Below are 13,034 nucleotides of genomic sequence, written 5' to 3'. Positions count from 1 at the left end.
CCAGACAGAGGTATGGCAGAAAGCCCAGAGTTGGGATGTGATTGTGATTTTGACGCAGAGTTCATGGTTTAGGCAATAGCACAACCCTGTGTTTGATTTGTGCAATAGCAAGTGACTTCTTTAGTTGGCCAATCTGTACAGCCATGACTTGAATTTCCATCACTGTGTGGCTTATTTAAGACATCTAAAATTTAGATTAGATATAGGATATAAAATGTACTTTTAGTTTATAATAATTGATGACTGTTAAATTGTTAAAAAAGTAATGCACACCTGAGGTGGGAATGCACATTCTGCTTATTCCACAGTTCCCACATGTTTCTTTTAAGATGCTTTCTGGTTTTCATCCTCAAAACTATCTTGCATGTAGAACTACTTCCTTATTCCACAGATTAAGTATCTTGATTAGAGAAAACACAAACTATAAGACTATTTGAAGTTTTTTTTCATTTGAAACATTGTAACAATTTAGAAAGAAAGTGATATTCAGCTGTAATGCAGGGATAAAATCTGGAGCTACTTCAAAACCATGCAGTTATAGAAATCAAGTGTTTAATCAGTGCCATAGAATAAGCTAATAAAACATTGTTGATTTCTTTATTCTGATTGGTTGACAAAAGTGTTGATTAATTGTCAATTGATTTTCTGTAACTACACAGCTATGGAGTATTTTCAGGTTGAGCACATTACAGTTTCATACCACTTTGCCATGTTCTTTCAGAATTGTTAGGAGCAGTTCTCAAAAAATGTCTCCTTGTTTTCAGTCAGCACTATTTTTTTAATTGTTGGTCTATGTGGCAGATGAACTTTCTACGTTGTATTGCTTAACAGTGTTTTTTCAGCATCACCATGGGGGTGACATTTTTAAGATGACATGACAAACAGCGCAACTATTGACAAAAAGCGTAGGGGATCCGTATCCGTTTAAAAACAATTGACCAATCAGATGAATCTGGTGAAGGGGATAAGCATCTCGAGTATACTGAGTTCCCCGTCTGTCCCTCACTCGACGTTGTGTCAAATGAAGCGATACTTGGAGACTTTCTTGAAGGCCTCAGTTACCTCTGAACTTGAGAAAAGGCCAATGAGAATTTGGCAGACAGAATTTGCATGTCCCTTCCCCGGATATACGGGTATAAAAGGAGAGAATCGTGCATCTGTTCAATCAGATCTCTTTTTCGGAACCGAGTGGTTGAGCGATCAGCGAGCTGAGATCACTTCTGTTCCACTCATCTCTGTAGAGCGTTTGCTGTTGGATCTACGGCATATCAGCGGCTTTCTCCTTCTCTGCACGGCAGTGCAGCTTTGCACCTGGGCACTTCGACAGTGCTTCTAAAAGAGACTATTTTCCCTAAAAGCATTTATTTCTCTAAACAAGCAAACACACAGCTGGAGTTGAATATCCTTTTCAGGATGCATCTTTGTAAAGATACCCTTCCACCCTTGTGTAGTTCCTGGATTTGGTCGATTTCTCTCCGCTCCTGACGGTCTTAGGCGCTAATAAATAAATCATTGTTGATTTAACAGTGCCTAGTGTGTCTGGGCCACGATCACACTGAGGCGGCATTTGTGGATGGTTCATTTTCTCACTGCAAGAACTTAACCATGGCAACGTTGCGGTCGCGGCTTTCCTTCTTAAAGAGGAATGCCACTCCAGCCGCCCCCCATGTTGCTGCTCCTTCCCACGGGATTGAGGCCGACCCGGCTGGCGATGGAGGCGATTTGGGGATGGCAGCGGGCTCGGTTTCGCCAGGTAGATCCCCATGAACCAACCGCCCCCTGGTACGCTCGTTGACTTCTGTCCGGGCTCGAGGTGAGAGCGACTCACCTCACAGCCAGTCTGTTTACTCCCTCGAGCCCCCCCGAGCTGGATAACGAATTCGCCGCTGCATCGGAGAGCGTTCCAGTGTCTGATGTGGAAGACTCAACTGGACTGCCACCTTCGGGTCAGCGCGGCAATTTGTGGCTGACGCCCAGATACCCGGGCCGCCATGAGCATGGGGTTGGACTGGAACACTCTGTCCTCCACGCAGCCCTCACGGTTAGACGATTGGATCCTCGGGTCCGGGCGCTGGTCACGCTGTTTTATTTACTTTTGGATGTTGTACTCACCAAATGTATCTCCTTTCTCATCAACCAGGATGCTATTGATAGGAGCATGGACCAGCACATTGCCTCCATATTTCTGTATGACTTTTGTGATGTGGAATGGGATCTCACTGGTGCCCCCCTTGGGGTATTATGCACCACGCTTGTAGTGGTACAGTAGCAAAGCATTAATCATACAGCTGGAGTCTTTAGGAGGAACGCCTGGAGCAGAAATCAAAGAGATTCATCTTTACAATAGACCCAGAAAACTATTTCACCACACCCAAAATGGACCAGAAATTAGTGGAAAAACTGATAAACACATTTACAGAAAGCCATACCATAGAAGAAATATGAGAAGATCATATGCAAGTCCTTAGTACTCGTCAGTTTGTTGCTGAAGTCTGTGACACTGGAGCCTGAGAGGAGAAAGATGGATGAGCGATCAGCGATGCCACTCTTGAGCAGGAACAGTGCCAACCACTGTGAAATGAGCTTTAGAGTGGCCAAGTAATGAGACTTCCTGGCTGTGATCTGCGGATAACACAGGGAAGAAGACACAAGAGGCAGAATAAAAAACGGTACATTTTTGAAGTGTGTAATATCTGGGCATTTAGTTGCACTAAACAAAATACAATTAAATAAAAAAAAACAAGAAAATGTGAGTAGAGCTTGCCCTTTCAAACCTAGCTTTCTTGATGCTAGTTTTGAAAGGGTATGCATAAAGGTATTTACGAATAAAGCAAATTTTTCATCAGTTTGTGTTTTCCCTAGGAATCGAACCATGATCCTGCTGTAGGATCATCCATGAACAAAGCCATCAAATGAACACAACACCACATTCCACAGATCAGAGAGATTCCCCACCAAGCCATTAGAGTGTCATAAAAATGAATCCATGGTGCCTAAATTGCTGAAGGAGACCGTTTCTCCCATGCCATGCTTAATCTCAAACTAGGGTTTGGAATGACAGAGCTGACCAATAAATAAGATCCTTTTTTTTTCCACAAACGTAAACCCTCAGCATGACCTTCTGAACTTCCACACAGAGCTAAAGCAGGTTTTCTTTGAAAGGTTTCATTGTGAGATCCTCATGAGATCCCAGTACTTATGATTTAACCCTATAAAATATTCACCATACCTAGCCTTGCTAGATAATTCTGAAAATGACTCTATGACCTTTGATACATTTTATAACTGACAAATTAATGATTATAGCCTGATGTACCTGATGTAACAAATCGATGATTATAATCTTTAATCTTGTATGGTAACATCAAGGTTCAATTGGATATTATACCAATCAGGTTTCTCATAACGTGTAATATATAGTTATGTTGTAAATCTAATGAATTAACCAGTATGATTTGTAACCAGGGATGTTCATGTTTTGTTACTTACACGTACAATATTCATGAAAGAATGTCATATTTAGTATGTAAATGCTTGCTTGTTTACATAGAGTGTTGATGACAACGAATGTCATGTCTCTTGTACCGTTTTCAAGATATAAAAGTTCATGATTAAACACGCACTATTTTTGAGCGGGAGTTTGTAAAATCCTCCACAAAGGATCATAAATCAACACAAGAAACGCAATGCAAGGAAAGGAATGACACACAAGTACATCTCCAAGACTTTTGCTCAAAGTGTTGGTGTATTAGTTCAATGCTTTGGGTAATCCGACTGCAAATCAATTTAGACTCAAAGAAGGATAAATTGTCAACAGACTCCATAAAGTTAATTCTCTCTGTATTGATAATTTATTTAACATTCTGTCACTTTACTCACCAACCTGTTCCATGTTGTATGTGTTAGATTAGTTTTATGTTTAGAATAGCAATAAAGTTTGTCTGTATTCAAATATAATTAGACTGTGGTATATTTTGATAAATAATCTCATCCCTGTTTTTAAAAGATTTAGCTTCAAAGCTGTACCTAAAATAATTTTCAATAAGCCATGAGAATAATATTAGTCCAAAAAGTGAATTAATCCTAATTCCCATATTAAAGCTAACAATAGAAATTGTGAGCGGATACAACGAGACGTTGTATTTTTCTGGCAAAAAATCGAGTTATTTGTCATTTATCTAATTTATAATGGTTTTCAAAGCGACTAATTCCATTATAAATTTCCTGACATAATAATGTAGAATAATAATACATATAATGGCGGAGGTACGCGGGCACTTTAACCACACTTCCCACACTGGCATTGGTAGCTCCATATCGTACTGTTCATCTGTTGTACTTCTATAGTTTACTTTGATGTTGTTTCTTCATCAAATTGGAATGCATTGTCAAATGTAAATCAAGTCAATCACTGAAACATCAGCGCCACCTTGAGTAAGAAATAGTATTTGTACACGCATATGGGCTACAGATATTTCACCATTGTTATGTTGGCGTCAATTCGCGCCGCGTTAACCAATCAGGAGCCTAGCTGCCTGCTGTCACTCAGGAGGTAAAGTGACGTAAACTTTCATTATTATTGTAACGTAAAGACAACCTTTTGGAGGCTGGCTCCATTTATCATCAAAACAAAAATAAATAAATAATTTAACCTGACATACTACCATGGAAAACCTGACATTTTTAAAAAGTCTCAACTTAATAAATGTGCATGTTGTGGACCTGACATCCTGGAACTGGGGCTGACAACCTGGGAAAAAAAATACAAAATATAATAATAATGGACTATTTTTAGATAGTTTAGCTCTTTATAGGTTTGTGGGTGGCTCTTAAAAGAGCCGTTGTGGGGAAGTCATGAGGAGGACTTCAAACGCTACTCCGTCGGCTGCCATGGTACTGCTCCCTCCGCCGAGAAGTGTGCCATGAAGATATCCCTCACCCGAGTGCCTCTCTGGAGGAGTTGTTGGCCGCAACCCGACCCAGACCTGGCAGTGGCTCCTCTCCAGCATGTCCCGCGCCTCGCTGGTGGACCCAAGTACGGCGACGACGACCCATACGCCGCAGTTCTGCTCTCCAGAGCAAATACAGAGCGGTGACTCTCTCCACGAATGCTCGATCAACATCAGCCATCTTGTAAAAAGATGGCCGTCATCGGATTTCGCCTCCGACGCGCGTAAATTTCGCTTCAAACTTTTATTTTTTACGCGCGTCAATTTTGCTCTTGACGCGCGAATGGATTCAAAGTGGTCAAGCGTATAACTAGACGCGGTAGGCGCGAATTTGACGCGCTATTCGCGTCCGGTGTGAACGTAGCATTACACAGAAAATCAACGTGACATAGTAGTCATTTTGATTTATATTGTACTAATTTCTCTTGTAATAAACAAAGAAATAGATATAATTTGATAGTAAACTTATATAGATATGAAATAATCATAAAAATATACAAAATATGACAACACTAATACATACCTAGGGTCTCTAACACTTTTGGTACTTCAACCATTACAAAAAAAAAAAAAGGAATAAAATCAAATATTTGCCATGTTTTTGTCTTACACTTTTTAAAAGAGTTAGACTGAGGAATACTTAAGAGTTGTGGGTACATCTCCAATGGATGAGTTCCTGGGTCTCTCAAATCAAATCAAATCACTTTATTGTCACACTACCATGTACACAAGTGCAAAAGTAGGTGAAAGTCTTGTGTGCAGTTCCAAGCAACATAGCAGTCATGACAGTAAGGAGACATATACCAATTACAATAAACAACATATTTACACAACACAATTTAAATATCAAATGTACACATACTTACACAAAACAATAATAATATACAATGTACAGTAAACAATACACACAATATAGAATACACATACAATAAAAAAATAAATAAAGAGTATATAAAAAATATATATACAGTAGTTATATTGTGGAGAATATATTTATGACAGATATAAGATTAATAAAGTGCAGTGCTGATGAATATTGATCGTGAGAGATCAAGTGTTCAAAAGTCTGATTGCTTGGGGGAAGAATCTGACATGTAGTCAGCTGGTGCGGGTCTTGATGCTGCGATACCGCCTGCCTGATGGTAGCAGTGAGAGCAGCCCATGACCCGGGTGGCTGGAGTCTCTGATGATCCTCCAAGCTTTTTTTACACACCGCCTGTTATATATGTCCTGGAGGGAGGGAAGCTCACCTCCGATGATGTGTCTGGCAGTTCGTACCACCCTTTGCAGGGCTTTGCGGTAGTGGAGCGGTGCTATTGCCGTACCAGGCGGTGATGCAGCCAGTCAGGATGCTCTCTACAGTACTGGTGTAGAACCGTGTGAGGATGTGGTGGTTCATTCCAAACTTCCTCAGCCATCTCAGGAAGAAGAGGCGCTGGTGAGCCTTCTTCACAATGGCTTCAGTTTGGACGGACCATGTGAGTTCCTCAGTAATGTGGACACCGAGGAACCTGAAGCTGCTGACTCTCTCCACCGGTGCTCCATTATTGGTGATGGGGCTGTGTTCTCTGTCTTTCTTCCTGAAGTCCACTACAAGCTCCTTGGTTTTACTGACGTTGAGGAAGAGGTTGTGCTCCTGACACCAGCGTGTCAGAGTGTGCACCTCCTCTCTGTAGGCTGTTTCATCATTGTCAGTGATCAGACGTACCACCGTCGTATCGTCAGCAAACTTAATGATGGCATTGGAGCTATGTGTTGCCACACAGTCATGTGTGTACAGGGAATACAGGAGTGGGCTGAGAACACAGCCCTGCGGGGCTCCAGTGTTGAGGGTCAGTGATGAGGAGGTGTTGCTGCCCATTCTAACCAACTGATGTCTGCCTGACAGGAAGTCCAGGATCCAGCTGCAGAGCGAGCTGTTTAAGCCCAGAGCCCGGAGTTTCAAATCAAGCTTGGAGGGCATTATGGTGTTGAATGCTGAGCTGTAGTCTACAAACAGCACTCACATATGTGTTCCTTTTTTCCATGTTGGAGAGAGCAGTGTGTATTTTAGATGCAATGGCATCATCAGTGGAGCGGTTGTTGCAGTAGGCAAACTGCAATGGGTCCAGTGAGGTGGGCAGCACAGAGCAGATGTGGTCTCTGATTAGCCTCTCAAAGCATTTGCTGATGATGGGGGTCAGAGCAACAGGATGCCAGTCATTTAAAGAAGTAATTTTAGATTGCTTTTGTACAGGCACAATGGTGGACGTTTTGAAGCATGTGGGGACTACAGACAGGTTGAAAATGTCTGTAAAAACACCAGCCATTTGGTTTGCGCACGCTCTGATGACGCGGCCCGGAATGCCGTCTGGACCCGTGGCTTTACGGATGTTCTCCCGTTGGAAGGATCGGGTTACATTCGCAACAGAGACGGAGAGTGAACCATCCTCTGTAGCGGCGGCCGCGAGTGCGGTGTTATTTTCATCGAAACGAGCATAAAATGTATTAAGCTCATCCGGGAGAGAGGCAGCGGTGTTCACAGAGTTTTTATTCCCTTTGTAGTCTGTGATGATGTTAATTTCCTGCCACATACTTTTAGAGTCGGTGGTGTAGAACTGTCCTTCAATTTTGTGCCTGTACTGGCGTTTGGCTGCTCTGATAGAGTTACGGAGGCATAACTGGCTTGTTTATGCTCCTCTGCGTTCCCGGAATTAAAAGCGGAGGTCCGTGCATTAAGTGCGCGCGAACATCGTCGAAACCCATGGTTTCTGGTTGGGGTAGATCCGTATTGTTTTGGTCGGAACAACGTCCTCTACGCGCTTCCTGGTGAAACACGTTACGCTATCAGCGTAAACTTTTGATCATATCCTTAATTATCTATTTCATTTGATGCAACACTTTAAAAGTGCTGTACAATGACAACAATAAAGAACTTGAACTGTACCTAGATTTTCAGTGGAGACGTTAACAAGAACTATTTTTCAGAGCCTACTATTAATCCAGAGCTAAAGTCTAAAACATAACTTTGACCTTGTTTTTATTTACTGAGAATGTTATAAAATGTTGAATTCCTGGTTAGAGGAATCAATGAGTAAAGTAGGTTGCTTAGAATTTGTTAAATACTGGATGACAATTAGAATGCATTTCTTTACACAAAACATGAATGTGTTGTGTTTAATGGTTAACTCACAGTTTATATAGACCCCTGATGGTAAATTCGCTTTTTTTAAATGCTGCAGATTAGCAAAAGAGGCTTAAAACGGTCATTCTAAGGTCAGTCTTTCCCCTCTACCCCAGTTACAGCAACAGGTAACAAACATCTCAAGAGGCTTGATACTTCCATGTTTCAACACTCTGTCTCTCTTACTCTGGTCCATCTCATAAGATCCTGGGGGCCTCAAGGACTCCAGTGTAAATGGTCTTAGCTTGCCAAACAGGTACCACCAGTACATTCCACCAGCCCAAATCAGGAGGCACACCAAAAATATGAGCAACTACATCCTTTGAGTTAATTTAGTGCTACAGGTTCAAAAGAAAAAGTCCTGAATCTTGTTGACTATTAACTCAGCTTTAAATGTTTTGTTCATAAACTGAAAGTACACTGTTGCGTATAGGATCTACAGGAGATTCAAGCCAAAGAGGGAAAGAAAATGAGATTATGTATCACATGGACACTATTATAAAATGAATTTAGTTCAAGGGTGCCATTTATATGTAAGCAAGGACCAAAGGTCTCAGCTATCAGAGATGAGCACAGTATGGGCAAAAATAAAGTGTCCAAGGGCTATCAAGATAAGAGTGGTAATAATATTTAATGCAAACTATTTAGTTAACATGCAGATTAAACATACATACCACAAACAGTCCTGTAGATAAGAAATTATGTTAGGATTTACTTTCTGAATTTCTGTTCTGAAAATGAATGTCAGTGCAATCAGAAGAGTAAAAAAGTACATGTATTAGTGCACAGCTTATCTCTACTGGAATTCAAGCTATATCATGAAAGCTTGACTTCTTTTGAAATTATTCTTCACTGTGTTAAGTAATAACTGGGGACAAGCCTCAAAAATATGTGAAAGATTAATAAAACCATAAACCATTATTCACAAGTTCCTTGTCAAATCGATATGGACAGGAGAATAATAATAAATATGATGTAGAAATCAGGCTTCATCCTTTACAGCAATCCTAATTTAGAATGGATTTATATATAGCATCTTGTATACAGTGGGTGGTAGGTAATTCTGGGAACACTACTGCAAATAAATACATTTTTCTGATTTAATAAAAAAAAATAATTACAAATTAGATTATCAGCATAACAATTTGTGTGAAAGTTTAATTGAAAAGTTAACATATTTTTCAGAATTTCTTAGACAAATGTCACCCTTTTGCTTTAAAGACAGCATGCATTTAATATGGAACTCCACAAGTTTGTGTAAAACCTTATACCTAAAAATAATGCAGAATCTGAAATATTTATGATTCATTTTGTCATAGTGTTTCTTTGTTTAAAAGAAACATTTCCCAAATGTAAATCTTTGAATTTCCAAGTTAAAATTTTTAATCCCAGGTTTTATTATGTAAACCCCACTGTATTTCAAAATGTATTATTTTAATGAATTTAGTGTCAATTATTTTAACAATCCTGATTTTAAATGGATTTAAATCAAAGGAAAAAACCATCCAGCATTGGGTTGGCCGAAAGGGCAGTGGCTCCTCTCCAGAAATGGGGGGCACAGGCCAGAGAGCTCCCTCTGTGGGGGTATTGGAGAGTGGGGGATAAAGCTGCAATGAGACCTGCGGTTGAGAGAGACTTCAGGAGAGAGAGAGAGATACAACGAAGCTATGTGTGTCTACGTGAAGATGAAAAGCACCTTGTTAATGTGTGTTCATGCTGCTGAAAAGTAGTGGTGTTGAATGTCTTTGTTACACTGAAAATTGCTGACTATAAAGTGTCAGATGTTGGATGTACGACCTGCTCCTGCCTCCTTCAGAAAGTCCAGTCAGATCCCAGACCTTAACCCAATAGAGATGCTGTGGCATGATTTCAAGAGAGCCGTTCACACCAGACATCTTAAGATTATGACTGATCTGAAGCAGTTCTGTGAGAAAGAATGGTCCAGAATTCCTTTTGAATGTTGTGCTGGTCTAATCTGCAGCTACCGAAAATGCTTGGTAAGGTTATTGCTGCCAAAGGAGGATTGACCAGTTATTAAATCCAAGGGTTCACTTTTTCCAAAGCACTGTGAATGTTTAATGAGATGTGTTAAATTAAGACATGACAGATTATAATTGTTTGTGTGTTGTTAGCTTAAGCACAATGTGTTTGTCTATACTTGCGATTTTGATGAAGATGAGATCACATTTTATGACCAATTAATGCAGAAACTTTCATGGAAACTTTGCCTCTAATGTAAAGACTCACGCTCAAAGTCTTAGGTTTTGATGCTATAAGACTTTATTAAAAACATAACAAAGCCAAGGTGGTCCATGGAGCATCTGAAATTACACTTCAGAATCATGCATTTTTGTACAGTTTCTGCTCCCCTTAACTCTTTGAGGGATGGCCTCTTCATCCAATGAAATCGTCTTATGCCTCCCTAGTAGGTCATTTTTGGCCCCAACTTGCTGTTTGATCTTAATGCTAGCACTTAGTATCGCACATATATCATTTGCCTGTTTTGGTAATCTTGGCATTATCTTCACCAGTACTGCTCATTAAATTATCCTTTCAATATCAACATGCCCACCTCCCTTTGGGTCCAACAAAGTTTGATAGAAAGCAGGTGTAATTCTTTCTAAAAGCCAAGCTACTACATGTGTTGTTCCTTATCTAAACCTCCTTACTCATTCGCTTGACACATGCATCCCATCTCCCAGGTCTCCTACTATTTGTATAACATCAATTCCTTTTCCCTTGACTCAAAGGCCTTACACAGAGAGAGACTGCAATCTAAGCTGTTTTCTGCACTTTCAAACTGTATCTAAATAATAGTATTAAATTAATAAAAGAATTATTAAATACATACTGAATAATATTGATAATGCAGCTTATAATAATACATTGATTACACATTGTCATTTTTAGACAATTTCTCATTTCTCATTGCATATTGCATACATATTAATTGAGTTATCAAAAACAGATTAACTGAATGATTAAATAAACATATCCCATAAAAAAAGACTAATTCCAAAGGGTTCACATACTTATTGCCACTGTGTGTGTGACAGTGTGTGTGTTTGTGTGTGTGTGTGTGTGTGTGTATACACACACGCACATGCAGTATATATAAAGAAACAAATGCTTGATCATCAAAAACTTTGAAATCCAATAATAATAATAATAGGGGGTAGCTGTTACATTTCAGAATGAACTGTAGGCTACATGTATTTCAGTATTTTACTGAATCATTGTTTCATAAATGTAGGGTGTATTGCATTCAGGAGTAATCCCTATATTCTGCTCCCTTTTAGTCTGCATTGAGAAATTAAACATAGAAACATAGATGATTGATATATGTTTATAAATCATGTGACTAGTGGTGGGCTTCCTGTTTATTAATCCTATTTATAAATCAAGTGACTTCTTAATCTGATGATGTCATCACCTGGGGTTAATTTTGCAAAAGAGTTTTGCCTGATGATATAATTGCTTGATTCAATTTTGGAGCATTAATATCAGATGTGGACATTTACAATTTTCCATTAAGTTTGATCCATTGTGCCCTGCGCCTGTATCTAAATTGGTGTTGGTTTGCAAACTTTTTCAATAATTCTATAATTTTCTATAATAGCTCAAATGAAATAAAATCAAAAGCTTAAATTAAATCAGCAGTCACTGGAAGACATGCAATTATGTGTTGAAGTTGGCAGAGATGGGCAACTTCTATTAAATGGGAGAAATTGGAATGCCCAACGGTCAACAGATGTAGAAAGGAAGTCCTGCCTTACAGATGAAAGAGCCAATCACCTTTTGGATACAGACATCGCCTGTCAATCAACTCGAGTTTGAATGGATTTTCTGTTTGCTCCAATTTTCCATTAGCTATACAAGCCGGGAAAATTGAATTTTTTAGAGGTAAAGAAGCACACTTTATGATAGCAGTGTTGTCAGATTTTACTGCTGATTTGAAATATTCTTTGATCGTAAGTTTGACTAACCGTTTTGGAGATTTCCCCATTCATGCATATATGAGCTGCACTGTCATGACTGGAAATAGCTTCCCGGGAGCATTCCAAAGATGGCTGTCCGTGGACTGACTTGCTAAAAAGACTTTGTTATTAGTCATCTCGCCAAAAAAAAATAAAAAATGAAATGCAGTATTAGTGCTATACAGTATATTTGAATTAAATGCACTTTTGCTGCACATGTCTTACATTTAATTATTTGGCAGGTGTTTATCCAAAGCAAGACAGTGCATTCCAGCTATATATTTTTATCAGTTTGTGCATTATAAGTATGGACCATCGCTTTCACACATACAGCCTTTTTCAGAAAATTAACAAACTTTTTTAGTTTAGAGGTCATTTGTAAACATGACCTGTTTGAAAATAACAGTAAATCAGCACTAGCAAGTACCCTGAATGAGAAGTTGTAACATTAGATGAACAATTTGAGCATGAGCAAGGTCAGGACTCGAGACGTGCTGACACAAGAAGTCTGCATAGGGCCATTACAAAGTTCTGACGAAGATAATTCAGTTATTCTGCAGTAAAAAGGCATCAAATTGGACAGATAGCGAAATTATTTCAAGTCGGAGGATATACAAATATTGAGACTATTGAGAAAATCTCGTAGTGTATGATACTCCACAACCCACACGGTGAGCAGTCCAAACTGCACTCAAATACGCTTGACACGTTTCTTTTTAGACTCAGAGCGGAAATTAAGCAACATTAATGACTTTTACATATGTAATGTGCCTCCTAGAACGGGGGATGTTTGTGATCAGATCGGCTTGAAAGCCGGAGTGATCCTAAGTTGTTTGATGTGCGATGTTCAGTTTTTATCTGTATCGATTCATGGGGTAAAAGGCTCCTTTGATTTTATTTTCTCCCAAAACCCTAAATTAGAGCCCGAAGCCATTTGTTTTGAGA

This window comes from Xyrauchen texanus, chromosome 33 (assembly GCF_025860055.1).
Source record: "Xyrauchen texanus isolate HMW12.3.18 chromosome 33, RBS_HiC_50CHRs, whole genome shotgun sequence".
NCBI lineage: Eukaryota > Metazoa > Chordata > Actinopteri > Cypriniformes > Catostomidae > Xyrauchen > Xyrauchen texanus.
This window is presented reverse-complemented; position numbering follows the sequence as displayed.